Genomic DNA, 18654 nt, shown 5'->3' with positions numbered 1-18654 from the left:
GCATTACATTCTCATACTTGAAATTGGCCTAGAGTTGGTCATGCCATCAAGAACAAGTGTAATGATACATATTAGTGAAGTCATATCAACTGCCTGTCACTCTGCTCAAATTTATGCTTTTAAATTCTGTGAAGCAATTCACTTTAAGAGAATTGTGCCTTCTCTCAAAGGTTTTTGATAGGCATGGTTGTCTGGCTTCAGAAACCAAAGCAAAATTTACTTTAATTTCAATATAATGGTAAAACACATGTACTGATTGAGCTCAGTAGGACTGGAGAGCTTCTCTGTGGGCAACCAGTGCTCTTTCTAGAGCCACACAGTTATTTAATCCACTACAGAGCCACTATTATCTACGCCATCAAGGAATGGTTAAAATTGAATCATGATATTTTGGTTAAGAAATCAGGGAAGTATGCAATAAATCTTAATGAGTTTTCCATCTAAAAATGGCTACTATTATTTAAGTGTTGGCACAAATTAAATTTTCAGAAAATGTTATTATCCAACACAATTCATTCCCTGAGGATTCCAGATAGTTGAGATTCACAGCACATAATTTCAGAACTACAAAAAACCCTTAGAAATCATCTAGTGCAACTCGCCCTGTTTACTGATAATGAAACTCAGATCCAGAGAAGTTACAGGCCTCATTCAATTACACAGCCAAGAATGATCTTTTTAAACTTCAGATCGTATCATATCACTGCCGTATTTGTAAAGTCCTCCTCTGGGTGCCAAATACAAACTCTTGAGTCCTCCAGGGCTTTCCTGACTCAGTTCCAATCTTTCTCTCCAGTTTCTTCTATGGCCTTTGCAGTCTGTGCTGCCTGGAGTCACAACACTTTGGCATTTCCTGAAACAAGCACCGTTCTCTCACCTCTAGGCATTGGCAAGGAGCTCACAGTCTAATGAGGGAGGCAAACATACCGACAAACACTTATAGTTTCACTGGAACCAGCCAAAGTGTGCACAAGAATCTGCAGCATCAGAGGAGAAAGTACAGGAGGGAAATCTCTGAGGAGCTGTCGTTTAAGATAAGTCTTGGTAAGATACATACAAGTTCCATGGAGAAGACTGGGGAAGTAATATTAACTGTCAACAATTAAATGCCAGATTCTGTGCTTGGTGATATATATAACTCTGCTTGATAAAAAAAATATATATATACACACACATATATACAGAATAGAAATAATATATTAATTTTCTATATATTTAATGTTCAATACATTTAATATTCAACATATATATCACGTATATTCAATGCATATTTTTTTGAGCTTTTTTTTTTTTTTTTGGTTAGGAAGATTGGCCCTGAGCTAACATCTGTTGCCAATCTTCCTCTTTTTGGTTGAGGAAGATCGTCGATATGCTAACATCCATGCCAATCTTCCTCTATTTTGTATGTGGGATGCCACTTCAGCATAGTTTGACAAGCGGTATGTAGGTCTGTGCCCAGGATCCAAACCTGTGAACCCTGGGCTGCCAAAGCAGAGCACACAAACTTAACTACTACACCACCAGGCCAGCACCCATTGAGCATTTTTTATAACACTAATAAACCCAATGTATTTCAGTCTTTCAACATTTACGTTCTGCTAAGATGATGAGTTTCATTTCTTTTAAAAATAAATGGCCAGTTGGAGGACTCACACTCAACAATTCAAAAACTTACTACAGGCTACAATAATCAAGACAATGTGGTTGGCATAAAGACAGACATATAAACAAATGAAATAGATTTGAGAGGCTAGAAATAAACTCATACATTTATGGTCAATTGATTTTTCACAAGGGTGCTAAGATAGTTTGATTGGGAAATAACAGTCTTTTCAACAAATGGTAGTGAGACAACTGGAAAAACATGTGGATACACATGTAAGAGAATGAGTTTCGATCTCTATTTCACATCACATACAAAAATTAACTCAAAATGGATCAAAGACCTGCATGTAAGAACAATAACTAAGAAACTTTTAGAAGGAAATGTAAGTGAAAATCTGTGTGACCTTAGATTAGGCAGAGTTGCCCAAATCTCGGATTAGAGAACGGTTTTTTAGGTATGACACCAAAAGCCACAAGCAATTGAAGAAAAAAATAAACCTCATCAAAATTAAAAACTTTCATGCATCAAAGACACTATCAAGAAAGTGAAAAGACAAACCACAGAATGGGAGAAAATATTTGCAAATCATATGTTTGATAAGGATCTAGTATTCAGGATATATCAAGAACTCTTACTCAACAATAAAAAAGACAAATAACCCAATATAAAATGCGCAATTTAAAAATGGGCAAAGAACCAAAACAGACATTTCCAAAAGAAGATATACAAATGACCAACAAGCACATGAAAAGATGTTCAACATCATCAGCCATTGGGGAAATGCAAATCAAAACCACAATAAGATAGCACTCTACACCCACTAGGATGGCTATAATTTTTTTTAAAAAGACAATAAAAAGTGTTGGCAAGGATGTAGAGAAATCTAAATCTTCATACATTGCTGGCAGGAATGTAAAATAGTGCAGTCTCTATGGAAAATGGTCTCGCGGTTTCTCAAAAAGCTAAACATAGAATTACCACATGACCCAGTAATTTCACTCCTAGGTGGAATTCTACTAGCAATTCCACCCAATAGAATTGATGACATATGTTCACACAAAAATTTGTACACAAATGTTCATAGCAGCATTATTTATAATAGCCAAAAAATGGAAACAACCCAAGTGTCCAAAGAGGTGATTAAATGGATAAACAAAATGTGGCATATCCACATAATGAAATATTACTCAGTCATAAGAAAGAATGAAGAACTGCTACATGCTACAACGTGGATAAACCTTAAAAACATCACATTAAGTGAAAGAAGCCAGACTCAAAAGGCCACATATTACATGAGTCTATAAAATGCTCAGAAAAGGCAAACCCATAGAGACAGAAAGTAGATTAGCGGTTGCCAGGAGATGGGAGAAGAATTGGGTCTAACTGCTCATAGGCATGGGTTTCCTTTTTGGGTGATGGAAATGTTCTGGAATTAGATAGTGGTTATGGTTGCACAACACAGTGAATATAATAAAAACTACTGAAGTGTACACTTGAACACGGTGAATTTTATGTTATGTGAAGTAGATCTCAATTTTAAAATGCTGTTTAATAAAAAGACAAGAAAACATGTGTCTTGACATGAGTACAGCCATGTTTGGCCGCTCCATTGACCTACAGCCACCAGCACAAAAAGAAATATAAAAGCTGCTTTCTGCGTGGTGGGAACTGGCCCTTCTCCCATGGAGATAGTTGCAATGTGTAAAAATTTCAAGGCCTTTTGGGCACCGCAGCCTGGGACAGACTGGCCATCTGTGCCGGGCTGGGACGATAAGCAGGGTAAACAATGCACGTACACAACTACTGGGCTGGGACAATAGCCAGGGGGCTCAGTGCACGTACACCACTGATAACCATTTGTGCATGGAAACACTAAGTGCTTGCTCTGTAAACTCTGTAACTGCTTATATAAACTGCTGAAAACCGAGGCCTGGTGAGAGTTCCACCTGTGGGAGGGACGCCTTGCCCAGGACATGTGATCCTTGCCCAGCCGTGTCGATTGACAGGACTCTCCCGGCAGTGGGGCATGGATGTTGTAAGTAATTGATTTATTGTAAAGTAATTGATCTGATGTGTTCTCTTTTCCGTCAACCTGGTGTTTCTCTTTACGGTTAATTTGTATCATTTCCCTTCAGTCGATCTGGTGTTTCCCTTTCCGATGGATCTGATATTTTTCTCTCTTATTATATGACCTATTCGAATCTGCTGCTATCTCAGCCGATGTGGATGTTTTCCCTTTCTAGTCGAGCTGGTGTTTTTTCCCTCTTATTATTTGACCTATTCAGATCTGTTTGCGGACTATCACCTTTACTAACCTCTATATAATAAAATATACCTTCGGTCCATTTGTTTGGAGTGGAAAGTTTCTTTTACATCTCCGATCGAATCCCCAAACCTCTCATAACATAATTGGCGCTGTGAGCAGGATTCGACTAAGGAGATGGCTTTCCTGTTCAAACAAAAGGTAACTGAAGCCAAGGTGGAAGAGCTCCCAGGATGGGAGGACCCTCCCTTTTGCACTCTGGCTGGGGAGTGGACTTATAGGTCAGGATTATGTGAATCTTGGGATGTTCGTCTGCGAGATATGAATCATTGGATGTGACCAAAGCTTTGCAGACGGTGGGGAAAAAGAAAGAAAGAGATGATGTTTCTTTTCTGACACGGCGAGGTTGGTGTTTATTGACTGCTTATCGTCGGGCTATAGAAGATAGGGATACAATACAAGGGAGAAGGTACTCTTCGAAAAAGAAGTTTCAGATTTACAGTCCCGGCTGATGTCACCCAAAATAGGAAGTCTCTCCTTGCCATGAGCCTGGCATTCTAGTTTTATTTGGCCCCTCTTATGTGACAAATAGAGAGCCTGAATATGTATCCAATAATAATTTGGCTAGCCAGCCGGGAGGCCCTTTGTCTGTGGCTCGGTGGCCCTGGGCTGGGTAAGATGTCCTGGGAAACAGTCCAGCAGCTGCCTAGGTGATTTGCCCTAGGGACTGCTCCCAGTGCTTTCCATCTGACCCGGCACCGCTGACCCTGGGCATATTTTTCTTATGACAGGGAAACAGGCTCCAGAATTATTTGCTTGTTTGTCTATCTGTCTGTTTTTGCTTACACCGAAAACTCCTTCCCCTCCATCTGGAGTCCTGTCTCTTTAAGAGGCAGGGCTATTCCTACTGGAGTGGGAATAGTTGTAGGACTTTTACCCAGAATCTGTTAGACGCATCTATCTGTTCTGTTTGGGATCCCATTTGACTGTCTGTTCTGTATGCTTGTAATTTTGAAGGGGGGGAGTTCCATCTGTCCCCAAGAAAAGCCCTCTGGGCCACCTCTTTGCTTAATGGGCTATATTCCGCTAGGAGACCATGTCCAAGAAGAAGATAGTTTTTTCTTGTAACACCACATGGCCACAATATTCCATAGACTCCAGAGAAAATGGCCAAAATGGGGCAATTTCAGTTTACCAAAACTGATGTATTTGCTTATGCAATTGAAAAAAGCCAGCTAAAAAGTTAAACAACTAGTGGGAAGCCTATTTTAATCTTTTGAGGTTTTTATTTATTTTTTTTTTAATTTTTTGTTTATTGCAGTAACATTGGTTTATAACATTGTAAAAATTTCAGGTGTACATCATTGTACTTCTATTTCTGCATGGACTACATCATGTTCACCACCAAAATACTAATTACAACCCATCACCACACACATGTACCGAATTATCCCTTTCACCCTCCTCCCTTCCCCCTTCCCCTCTGATAACCACCAATCCAATCTCTGTCCCTATGTGTTTGTTTATTGTTGTTATTATCTACTACTTAATGAAGGAAATCATACGGTATTTGACCTTCTCCCTCTGACTTATTTCACTTTGCATTATACCCTCAATGTCCATCCATGTTGTCACAAATGCCTGGATTTCATCGTTTCTTATGGCTGAGTAGTATTCCATTGTGTATATATACCACATCTTCTTTATTCATTCGTCCCTTGATGGGCACTTAGGTTGCTTCCAAGTCTTGGCTATTGTGAATAACGCTGCAATGAACACAGGGGTGCATGTACCTTTGTAAATTGGTGTTTTCAAGTTCTTTGGATAAATACCCAACAGTGGAATAGCTGGATCATATGGTAGTTCTATCCTTGATTTTTTGAGGAATCTCCATACTGTTTTCCATAGTGGCTGCACCAGTTTGCACTCCCACCAGCAGTGTATGAGAGTTCCCTTTTCTCCACATCCTCTCCAACACATATTGTTTCCTGTCTTGTTAATTATAGCCATTCTGACGGGCGTGAGATGATATCTCATTGTAGTTTTGATTTGCATTTCCCTGATAGTTAGTGATTTTGAACATCTTTTCATGTGTCTGTTGGCCATCTGTATATCTTCTTTGGAGAAATGTCTGTTCAGGTCTTTTGCCCATTTTTTAATTGGGTTGGTAGTTTTTTTGTTGTTGAGATGCATGAGTTCTTTATATATTTTGGAGATTAAGCCCTTATCAGATGTATGGTTTGCAAATATCTTCTCCCAATTGTTAGGTTGTCTTTTCGTTTTGTTGATGGTTTCCTTTGCTGTGCAGAAGCTTTTTAGTTTGATGTAGTCCCATTTGTTTATTTTTTCTATTGTTTCTCTTGCCCGGTCAGATGTGGTGTTTGAAAAGATGTTGCTAAGACCGATGTGGAAGAGCGTACTGCCTATGTTTTCTTCTAGAAGTTTCATAGTTTCAGGTCTTACATTCAAGTCTTTAATCCATTTGGAGTTAAATTTTGTGCATGGTGTAAGGTAAGGGTCTACTTTCATTTTTTTGCATGTGGCTATCCAGTTTTCCCAACACCATTTGTTGAAGAGACTTTCTTTTCCCCATTGTATGTTCTTGGCTCCTTTGTCAAAGATTAGCTGTCCAGAGATGTGTGGGTTTATTTCTGGGCTTTCGATTCTATTCCATTGATCTGTGTGTCTGTTTTTGTGCCAGTACCATGCTGTTTTGGTTACTATAGCTTTGTAGTATATTTTGAAATCAGGGACTGTGATACCTCCAGCTGTGTTCTTTTTTCTCAGGATTCCTTTAGCTATTCGGGGTCTTTTGTTGTTCCATATAAATTTTAGGATTCTTTGTTCTATTTCTGTGAAAAATGTTGTTGGAACTTTGATAGGGATTGCATTGAATCTATAGATGGCTTTAGGAAGTATGGACATCTTAACTATGTTAATTCTTCCAATCCAAGAGCACGGAATATCTTTCCATTTCTTTGTGTCTTCTTCAATTTCTTTCAGAATTGTTTTATAGTTTTCAGTGTACAGATCTTTCACCTCTTTGGTTAAGTTTATTCCTAGGTATTTTATTCTTTTTGTTGCAATTGTAAATGGGATTGTATTCTTAATTTCTCTTTCTGCTACTTCGTTGTTAGTGTACAGAAATGCAACTGATTTTTGTATGTTGATTTTGTATCCTGCAACTTTACCATATTCGTTTATTACTTCTAAAAGTTTTCTAGTGGATTCTTTAGGGTTTTCTATATATAAAATCATGTCATCTGCAAATAGTGACAGTTTCACTTCTTCCTTTCCAATTTGGATCCCTTTTATTTCTTTCTCTTGCCTGATTGCTCTGGCTAGGACTTCCAATACTATGTTAAATAGGAGTGGTGACAGTGGGCATCCTTGTCTGGTTCCTGTTCTTAGAGGGATAGCTTTCAGTTTTTCACCATTGAGGATGATATTAGCTGTGGGTTTCTCATATATGGTCTTTATTATGTTGAGGTACTTTCCTTCTATACCCATTTTATTCAGAGTTTTTATCATAAATGGATGCTGTATCTTGTCAAATGCTTTCTCTGCATCTATTGAGATGATCATATGATTTTTGTTCTTCATTTTATTAATGTGGTGTATTACGTTGATTGATTTGCAAATGTGAAACCATCCCTGCATACCTGGAATAAATCCCACTTGATCATGGTGTATAATCTTTTTAACGTATTGTTGTATGCGATTTGCTAGTATTTTGTTGAGGATTTTCACATCGATGTTCATCAGTGATATTGGCCTGTAATTTTCTTTTTTTGTGTTGTCCTTGTCTGGTTTTGGTATCAGGGTAATGTCAGCTTCGTAGAATGAGTTAGGGAGCTTCCCCCCCTCCTCAATTTTTTGGAAGAATTTGAGAAGGATAGGTATTAAGTCTTCTTTGAATGTTTGGTAGAATTCACCAGGGAAGTCGTCTGGTCCTGGACTTTTATTTTTGGGGAGGTTTGTGATTACTGTTTCGATCTCCTTACTGGTGATTGGTCTATTCAAATTTTCTACTTCTTCTTGATCCAGTTTTGGAAGGTTGTATGATTCTAAGAATTTATCCATTTCTTTCAGATTGTCGAATTGGTTGGCATATAGCTTTTCATAGTATTCTCTTATAATCTTTTGTATTTCTGAGGTGTCTGTTGTAACCTCTCCTCTTTCATTTCTGATTTTACTTATTTGTGCCTTCTCTCTTTTTTTCTTGGTGAGTCTAGCTAAAGGTTTGTCTATTTTGTTGATCTTTTCAAAGAACCAGCTCTTGGTTTTATTAATTTTTTCTATTGTTTTTTTAGTCTCTATTTCATTTATTTCTGCTCTGATTTTTATGATTTCCCTTCTTCTACTGATTTTGGGCTTGGTTTTTTCTTCTTTTTCCAGTTCCTTTAGGTGCATTGTTAGATTGTTTATTTGAGATTTTTCTTGTTTGTTGAGATAGGCCTGTATCGCTATAAACTTCCCTCTTAGAACCGCTTTTGCTGTATCCCATAAATTCTGGCATGTCGTATTTTCATTTTCATTTGTCTCCAGGTATTTTTTGATTTCTTCTTTGATTTCTTCGTTAACCCAGTCGTTGTTCAGTAGCGTTTTGTTTAATCTCCACGTATTTGTGGCTTTTCTGATTTTCTTCCTATAGTTGATTTCTAGTTTCATACCGTTGTGGTCAGAAAAGATGCTTGGTATTATTTCAATCTTCTTAAATTTATGGAGACTTGTTTGGTGGCCTAATATGTGATCAATCCTGGAGAATGTTCCATGTGCATTTGAAAAGAACGTGTATTCTTCGGTTTTTGGATGGAATGCTCTGTATATATCTACTAGGTCCATCTGTTCTAGTGTGTCATTTAAGGCCAATGTTTCCTTATTGATCTTCTGTTTGGATGATCTATCCGTTGGTGTAGGTGGAGTGTTAAAGTCCCCTACTATTATCGTGTTACTGTCTATTTCTGTTTTTATGTCTGTTAATAATTGCTTTATATATTTAGGTGCACCTACATTGGGTGCGTAGATATTTACAAGTGTTATATCCTCTTGTTGGATTGTTCCCTTGATCATTATGTAATGCCCTTCTTTGACTCTTTTTACAGTTTTTGTTTTAAAGTCTATTTTGTCTGATATGAGTACTGCTACCCCAGCTTTCTTTTCATTGCCATTTGCATGGAGTATCTTTTTCCATCCCTTCACTTTCAGTTTGTGAGTGTCTTTAGGTCTGAAGTGTGTCTCTTGTATGCAGCATATATATGGGTCTTGTTTTTTTATCCAGTCAGCCACCCTATGCCTTTTAATTGGAGCATTTAGTCCATTGACGTTTAAAGTAGCTATTGATAAGTATGTACTTACTGCCATTTTTTAACTTTTTTTTTCCCCTCAGTTTTAGTAGTCCTTCTCTGTTCCTTACTTCTTCTATACAGAATTGATGGTCACTTTAGTTTGACCTCTGTTTGAAAGCTGTACTCTTTAACTCCCCTCCTCCCTCCTTTCATGTTTTTGATATCATATCTAACCTCTTTTTTGTGCATTTGTATCCATTACGTTCTAATCATGGAAATAGATAATTTTTCCTATTTGTGGTCTTCTCTTTTCCCCTTAAATCAGTCCCTTTAACATTTTTTGTAGCACTGGTTTCTTGGTGACAAACTCCTTTAATTTTTGCTTATCTGGGAAAATTTTGATCTCTCCTTCCATTTTGAATGATAACCTTGCTGGGTAGAGTATTCTTGGCTGTAAGTTTTTTCCTTTTAGCACTTTAAATATATCGTGCTACTCTCTTCTAGCCTGTAAGGTTTCTGCTGTGAAGTCAGCTGATAGCCTTATGGGGTTTCCTTTGTATGTAACTTGAGATTCTCTTGCGGCTTTTAGGATTCTCTCTTTATCTTTAATTCTGGACATTTTGATTATGATGTGTCTTGGTGTGGGCCTCTTTGGGTTTATCTTGTTTGGGGCTCTCTGTGCTTCCTGCACCTGGATGTCTGTTTCCTTCCTTAGGTTAGGGAAGTTTTCATCTATTATTTCTTGAAATAGATTCTCTGACCCCTTGTCTCGCTCTTCTCCTTCTGGGACACCTATAACACGGATGTTAGTGCGCTTGATGTTGTCCCAGAGGTCCCTTAGACTGTCCTCACTCTTTTTAATTCTTTTCTCTTTTACCTGTTCACCTTGGGTAATTTCTTCTAGTCTTTCTTCCAGCACACAGATCCGTTCTTCTGTATTCTCTACTCTGCTTTTGAGTCCCTCTAATGAATTTTTCATTTCCAGTATTGTATTCTTCATTTCTGATTGGTTCTTTTTTATATCTTCCATTTCTTTGTTGACATTCTCACTGAGTTCATCTATTCTTCTCCCCAGATCAGTAAGCATCCTTAACACTCTTAGTTTGAACTCTCTGTCGGGTAGGTTGCTCATTTCTGTTTCACTTAGTTCCTTTTCTGGGGTTTTGTCCTGTTCCCTTACTTGGAATGTATTCTTTTGCCTCCTCATTTTGCCTCTTTCCCTGTGCTTGTGTCTACGTATTAGGTAGGTCAGCTACATCTCCTGCTCTTGGATAGACGACCTTATGTAAGTGATGCCTTAGGAGGCTTCCAGTGTGCTTCCCTCAGTTCTCAATGTTCCAGGGGTGGCCCCTATGTGGGCTACGTGTGTCCTTCTGTTGTGGCCTGTTAGCTCTCCCTATAGGCGCCCAGGGAGGCTGATTTATGGTCCTGGCCAGCTGTTGTTATGCTCAGCTGCTTGTAGTTGTTGTGGGCCCTTCAGTCTCTTTATCAGGTGTGGGGAGCCCCAGCACAGTTGGCTGTAAGTTCTAATACCACATTTGTGTTGCAGTATTTCTTTTAAGTGAGTAGGCCCCCAGCGTGGCAGGTTGTTAGGCTCAGGGCCTTACAATTGCTGTAAGCCTCTAGCCTATTAGGTCTCTTGTCAGCTCTCTGAGGATTGCAGCTGGGTGGGGCTGGCCTCAGGCACAAGAGCACCCAATTGTTTCAGGCTTTGGAAGGTGGGGCAAACCTCCTATGTGGGTCTTTGAGAAGCACAAGTCTTCTGCAGCTGACAAGCCCTGTTGCCCACAGGTCCACACACACAGTCAACACAGTCCTGCCCCGTGTGAGCGCCCCGACCTCCCCAAGCAGACCCAGTCTCACCGGACCTAGTCTCACCACGGCGGGAGCCCCACACACTCCGACACCGCCCCACACTCTCCACCCGCTCCTTGTGCACACCCTGCCTGCTCAAGTCAGCTCAGTTGCCAGGCTGCAGAGAATCCAGTCACCAATCTATGCAGGCCCACACGTTGCCTGAGGTCTTGTTGTTGGGTGGGGCCAGTCTGTAGGGTGGGCTGCCTGCCCTGGCTGAGCTAGGTTAAATCGGTGCTCTAGTGGGTGGAGCAGACCCTGGGCTAGCAGGCCTCAGGGAGAACTCCAATGGCGTCTGTGTCAGCACACTCACACCAGGCCACAACAATGGCCGCCGCCAATATCCCAGTCCCTGGAGAGGTCTCACCCCTCACCGAGATGCACTCAGGGCCTATTAGGTGAGTCTCTTGTCACCAAAGCACTGTGCACCTTTCTTTCTGGTGATTTTAGGATGCTTTCTGGAATGGGTGAGTTTGTGCGTGGGCCCTTTAAGAGCCAGTTTTAGTTTCTTTGTGAACCGGGTTTTCTGGGGGTGCTCCCCAATGCTTTAGCAGCAGGCAAAGTCAGATATTATGCCGCTGGTCTCGATTGTGCTGGGTCCACAAAATGCCCACAGCGAGGGCGCTCCCTGGCTCAGGACCCCGCGCCTCCAGGGAGGCTGCGTACCCGTGTGCTGCTCCCGGAGGCCGTGAAGCTGGCGGTTTGTGAAGGCGGCGTTTTTCCTCTCCAGAAGGGAGTCTCTGCCTCTTCTGCCCCAGTTAGGATTGTCCGTTGTTGCAGGAGTTCCTCTTATCCAGTTTTCAGTTCTGTCTCAGGGGTAATTTTTCCACGAGTAGTTGTAAATTGGCTGTGTCCACGGGAGGAGGTGAGTTCAGAGCTGCCTACGCCGCCATCTTGACTCCCACCTCTTTTGAGGTTTTTAAATAAAATCAGAAATACTGTACTGCCTCTTTAAAAAAAATAATTAAGTTAATTAAACATGCCAGCAGCCGAAGCTGAATCTGCTGCTCCTCTCCCCTCTCTTGCTGAGGTTCCCCACTTCAACTCCCCCAGAATTCCTGATCTGAAATTAAGCAAGTGAAAATAAGTAAACTTTTAAAGTAATTTAAAATTGTGATGGCCATTCTGGAAAACTTCTGTTTCAGATGAGTTCACCTTAAGGGTCACCCTTAAAAGAGAGGATTCAAAACCTCTCACGATGAAATGCAATCCTTAATTAATACACAGAAACTTCTAAAAGACAAAGTTATTTCAAAAACAGCTTCCAAAATCTTTTTGGTAACTTGAAGCTTTAGAGTTTTGCTAAATTAAGTTAATAAAAATTTATTGAGTCACTGGGTCATTTCCACATAAGATAAAACATTGAACATTGGTTGCTAAGCATAGATTTGTCTGCCTTTGGTTTCTTATCTCAGAGAAACTAAAAGATGCGTTTATTGATAAACATGTTCTATACATGTTAAAAAATGTTCTATAAAAAAGTACATATTTCTAAAAAGTCTGTATACAAAAAAACCAAAATGTATGTTATCCATTAAAAAGATATAAAAAATAGAGATATTTTTATTTATTTTATTTAAAAAAATAAATTTGTGGGCCGGCCCAGTGGCTTAGCGGTTCAGTGTGCGCGCTCCGCTGCTGGCGGCCCGGGTTCGGATCCCGGGCGTGCACTGACGCACCGCTTCTCTGGCCATCCTGTGGCCGCGTCCCACATACAGCACCTAGAAGGATGTGCAACTATGACATACAACTATCTACTGGGGCTTTGGGGAAGAAAAAAAAAGGAGGAGGATTGGCAATAGATGTTAGCTCAGAGCCGGTCTTCCTCAGCAGAAAGAGGAGAATTAGCACGGATGTTAGCTCAGGGCTGATCTCCCTCACAAAAATAAATAAATAAATAATAAAAAAATAAATTTGTCCTAAAATACTAAAAAGAAAAAACATAAAACAAATTCTAAATATAAAAAATAAATGACAAAAAATTTATAAAAGTAAAGCCCTAAAAACTTTTATACAGGTCAAGTTGGCTAAAGTAAGCTGATAAAAAATTAGGATGTGGCTTTCTCTCTTATAAAGATAATTTTCTTAAACTTTGGGTCTGCTCTTTATATAAAGATTAAAAGATATTCTTTTTAGTAAATCTATATAAAAGACAAAACATCTATGTTTTATTAAAATAATTTCCTATGTTCAAAAGGACCAAAGTCTCTCTATTAAGGTTTTTCTTTTTGTTTTTTGACTGTTTTAACTCTCTGTTTGCCTTTGACTGTTTCTGTTGTCAACTTGATTAAATAAATAACTAAGAATTGTTTCCTAATTGACCAACTGTTTTAAAATCTTTTAATATTCTTGATAAACTTTTGCCAAAATTAAAGTCTTTTTTTTAACTTAAAAAAAAATTATGTAAAGACATGTGGTCATGGTGTCAAAACACAGTTGTTACTATATTTCATGTTGATGCTCACAGTTCTTTAATTTCTACAAAACAAAAGTATAACTCTTATGCTGATCAGCTGGTGCAAAGTCATACAACACACAACCCAGGCTTAACACGATGAGTCCATAAAAAGAGTGGACACTTGGGAGAACAAACTTCATACAGGTGGGCACAACAAAGGGAAATCCTTGTCACCCATGATGATATTCCCACTACAGTACAACAATGTCAGTTATGCCAACAGTTAAACAAACGGGGAGTTCCACACCCCTACCAAGGTCATATCCAAAAGGGATTATTTCTCGCTCATACCCGGCAAATAGATTTTACTGGACCATTGCCAAATTCTTGTGGATCTATTTATGCCTACACTGCTGTTGATACATATTCTGGTTATTTATTAGCTATGCCAGCTAAAGTAGCCACCCAACAGAGTGCCATAAAATTATTAGATACAATTAAGTTATATTATAAAACACCAAAACAGGTTCAGAGTCACAACGGTTCCCACTTTACAGGTAAGTTAATTCAAACTTATACAAAAAAAAATCATATGGAATTGATTTATCCTATACCTTATTACCCCAAGCTGCAGGCCTCATAGAACGAATGAATGGATTGCTTAAACAACAATTGAGAAAACTCAGTCATGGCTCATTAAAGGGGTGGCACAACCATGTAAGTACTGCTCCTCTGTCAAGGTTATTACCAGCAAAGATTACAGAAGTGGCAGCCGCCACCCATGAGCTTATGACCTTAACCTATTGGCCCTTGACTCAATCTGCTAACCTGCCTTTTCGTGCCACAGCCGAAGCGGCTGCATTGGACTTATCCACTGTTTATTCTATTCAATTGCCCCCTAAGAAGCAGTCTATAGTCCCTACTGGGATAGGGGTACGATTTCCCAAAAACACTTTTGGTTTGTTAAAAGGACACTCTGGACTAGCGACAAAAGGTATTGATATACTAGGAGGAGTCATTAATCCAGATTACCAAAAAAAAAATAAAATTTATATTATATAATGGTAGTGACACAATACTAACTATAGAGTCTGGAAAACAAATGAGACAATTATTGGTACTTCCCCTCCTGACTCCCCCTGTGTCACTGGGACAACCTCCAACTAAATTAACTAAAAGAGGAATACAGGATTTGGGTTTACAGATGGATGAAAACCTAAAGCAAAGTGTGGGTGACACACCCACCCAATGCGGCTCCCCGTGCCACAAAAGTAGTGGCCCAAGGGCCCACTGCAACACTCACAGTCATGTATCCAGAAAGTGAACAATTATATCATGTTCCTAAAAATTCTGTTTCTTTACATAAATAGATATTCCTGCTGTGCTCGCTACGCTATGCTACAACTCCATGTCTGCTGCAGACCTCCACACCAACTAATGTCTCCGTAGGACAACCTTTGACCCTGCACTGTTAGACCAACTGCTCTACACCAGTGGGACCTGTAACCTGGACTACAAATGGCCGAGAAGTTTGGTCTCAGAAACATCAAGCAACTTCTCAATATAAGCCTATCTCTGATGCATTACACAAAACTAATTATAATTTCTCTATTACCCTGCCTTCTGCTACCCTCTGTGATGGGAACTAATCTAGACTTCTCCAAGCTAATTTGTTAGGCCTAGATGTCATCTTAACTAATGTTATCTTTGAAAAATCAATTGTTTAATTGATTACCTTGGGGTTTAGGTCCTTTATTACAAAATAATTTTATAATGATTATGATCATTGGATTTTAAATTCTTGGATATGTCTTAAATACTTGTGTACAAAGTTCACTGTCTGTGCATATGGTGTCTTATGGTTAATGGAGACGGCCACGGCCAAAAATGTCTTGACATGAGTACAGCCATGTTTGGCTGCTCCATTGACCTACAGCCACCAGCACAAAAAGAAATATAAAAGCTGCTTTCTGCGTGGTGGGAACTGGCCCTTCTCCCATGGAGATAGTTACAATGTGTAAAAATTTCAAGGCCCTTTGGGCACGGCAGCCTGGGACAGACTGGCCATCTGTGCCAGGCTGGGATGATAAGCAGGGTAAACAATGCACGTACACAACTACTGAGCTGGGATGATAGCCAGGAGGTTCAGTGCATGTATGCCACTGATAACCATTTGTGCATGGGAACACTAAGTGCTTGCTCTGTAAACTCTGTAACTGCTTATATAAACTGCTGAAAACCGAGGCCTGGTGAGAGTTCCACCTGTGGAAGGGACACCTTGCCCAGGACGTGTGATCCTTGCCCAGCCATGTCAATTGACAAGACTCTCCTGACAATGGGGCATAAATGTTATGAGTAATTGATTTATTATAAAGTAATTAATCTGATATATTCTCTTTTCGGTCAACCTAGTGTTTCTCTTTCCGGTTAATTTGTATCATTTCCCTTCAGTTGATCTGATGTTTCCCTTTCCGATCGATCTGATGTTTTTCTCTCTTATTATATGACCTATTCGAATCTGCTGCTATCTCAGCCGATGTGGATGTTTTCCCTTTCTAGTCGAGCTGGTGTTTTTTCCCTCTTATTATTTGACCTATTCAGATCTGTTTGCGGACTATCGCCTTTACTAACCTCTGTATAATAAAATATACCTTCGGTCCATTTATTTGGAGTAAAAAGTTTCTTTTACGTCTCCAATCAAATCCCCAAACCTCTCATAACAACATGGTAAACACTGCAGTAAGGAAATGACCAATTTAATGACAGTCTATCAGGAGGTCTTCATTTGGAAAACTTCCTCTCAAACCTACCAGGAAAAAAAGCATTTTGAAACTAAAGAAGAGAGAAAGGTAAAAAAAAGATACAATCAGTTAGGCATTGAGGAGCTGTTAACCATCTGTAGGCATCAGTTTCCCCCTTTGCTCAAACAGCTATTTGTAATCTTGCAAAGAAAGGATATTAAAAGCTAAAAATGCTTAAGTTAGTCCTGAATACCACCAGTTAGGTTAAACAATAACTATGGTTACTAAGGTCAGGCTGAATCCGTAGGCTTAGAGAAGGGAAACTGAAAGTAAGTAAAAAGGAAAGGAAAAAAGAAAAGGAAAGAAAGCTAGGAGGAAGACAAAGAGTAGAATGAGAAGAAAAATATGAAGTCCTCTCCCTCCGTCTCTGTGCCACAGCCACAGCCGCCATATTACGTGCCCAGGGCTATGATATTCACCCTGGGAGACAGAAAACAAGACAAGGCTGTTGTCCTCAAGAATTAATTCACAATCTTATTGGGGAGACAAAGTAATCCTCATGAATCAATCAAGAGTATAAAATTGTGGGGTTCTATTGGAAAAGGAGTTTAGAGAAGGAAGAAATGAGTGTGGAGAAAATAGACAAAGAGGATGATTTCATGGACATAAGTTGGACTTGAAGGATAGGTAGGATTCAGTAAGAAGCAGAGGGAGGATATCTAGAGAGAGAAGCAAAGAGGTAAAGCCATGAAAAGCCATGAAGAGGTCAAGAAGGTCAAGAGGTCAATTTAGTTGGAAAAAAAAAGTTTAGAATTATGCCATATCATATTTGTTCCTCCAAAAGACCACAAATAGCAAGGATTCAGAATCCATTGAAATAAGTAATAAAATGTGGTTTTTCTACAAGCACAGATTCTTAATGTTAACATGTTAGGGAACAGGCTCAGCTCTACTCCGTGCTTTTTGCCCAGCACTCCTAGGTAGTTTTTGAAAATCTCCTAATCGAGAATTTATCAAGTTTATAATAAAATACACTGAAAGAGGTCATTGTGATTTACTCTGCTCATATGGTAATCTAATAAACATAATCTATAGCCTTAATTCAGGTAAACATTTAAATATAACAGACATATACTTTGCACCTGTGTGTCTTCTTATCTCAGTTTCCTTGGGATTTATGTAAAGTTGTTTAAGGGAAAAAAAAACAGCATTTAATTTCTGAAATTGATTAAAATAGTCCTCACAGAATATGTGTTCTATGCAAAGAGTTCAATTTGTGCTCTGTTAATTGAGTGCTGACTTACACATACTTCAAGCCAAGGACAGGATAAGCTCTCATTTTGTGAACACATAAAGAGTCTTTATGTTAGTAGTCTGTTAACACTAAATATAAGGAAACTGATAACCAGGTATTAATCACTATCATGACTAAGAAACAAATAAGTTCTAAATAATTTGTTATGGTTTAAAAATTTTTAAATAAATCATATACTTAAGACTTTCTAAATAAATAATTTAACCATTGCCATTTTGGAGAGATTTTGCTCAGGGAAGTTGTAGAATTCTTTCTCTAACAAAGTAATTTGAGATACATTTTCTACATAGTTTTTAAATGTCAAATCGTACTTGGTATGTAATGAACTCTAAATATTAAAATATCAGCTTACCACTTCCAAAGAGTGACACAACTATTTAAGTTAGAAAATGTCTACAACTAGTTTATACAGAGGAATTCCTAAAAACTGTAGCAATACTTTGAATAGATTACATAGTTAAAATGGAAAAATCTTAGCAAATATAAATGAACTTACTACATATACACAATATATATACACACACACAATATATATGTGTGTGTATATGTACGCATACATACACACAAGGTTGGTTGTTCACTGCAACATGCTTGTAATAGCAAACACAAGCAAGAAAACAAACACACTCTGTGGAAATAACCAAAACGTCCCTTAATAAAGGACCCATTAATTGTACTGTAGTACATTGTTCAATAAAATTTTAATGCAGATATTAGCGATAAAAAGAATGAGGTAGAGCTATATATACAAATATAAAAAGATCTCCAAGACATATTGTTACACGGGAAAAAAAAAAAAACCCCAAGGTAACAGTCTATTGCATAGTGATACCAAGTGCAAGTGCATAAATTTTTAAAAGTGTATATACACACATATATGGTATTTCATCTATTCTAAGATGCACACTTTAAAAAGGTTTAATTAGCAACACTTGTTTCTTTCCTCACATTTTTTCTTTATGCAATTACATACATTATGCAATCTGCATTTATATAATTACATAAAACTACAATCAGTAATAGTTTAGATTTGATAAAATACATTGAAAGCTCTCTAGGGAAGATACACAATAAATTATTAACAATGATCGCCTTAAGTGAGAGAGCCTCGAGGAGGGAAGTAGAGGAAGAACTGTACTTTTCAATTTTATAACTTTCTGTATGGCTCTTTAAAAAATATAATCATGTG

At 38.6% G+C, this 18654-nt stretch overlaps 1 long non-coding RNA gene across 1 annotated transcript; it reads left to right on the top strand.

Moving 5' to 3' along the window:
- The first annotated feature begins 3377 nt into the window (after positions 1-3377).
- On the top strand, positions 3378-16074 carry LOC147915700 (uncharacterized). Its single transcript, XR_015554131.1, has 2 exons — positions 3378-3641; positions 14780-16074. It is a non-coding gene; the product is annotated as an uncharacterized LOC147915700 (long non-coding RNA).
- The last annotated feature ends 2580 nt before the right edge of the window (positions 16075-18654 follow it).

Source organism: Ceratotherium simum, chromosome 13 (assembly GCF_057802395.1).
Source record: "Ceratotherium simum simum isolate JZ-2026a chromosome 13, ASM5780239v1, whole genome shotgun sequence".
In the NCBI taxonomy this organism is placed as follows: domain Eukaryota; kingdom Metazoa; phylum Chordata; class Mammalia; order Perissodactyla; family Rhinocerotidae; genus Ceratotherium; species Ceratotherium simum.
The sequence above is the reverse complement of the archived record's forward strand: the minus strand, read 5'-3'. Positions and strand labels throughout refer to the sequence as shown.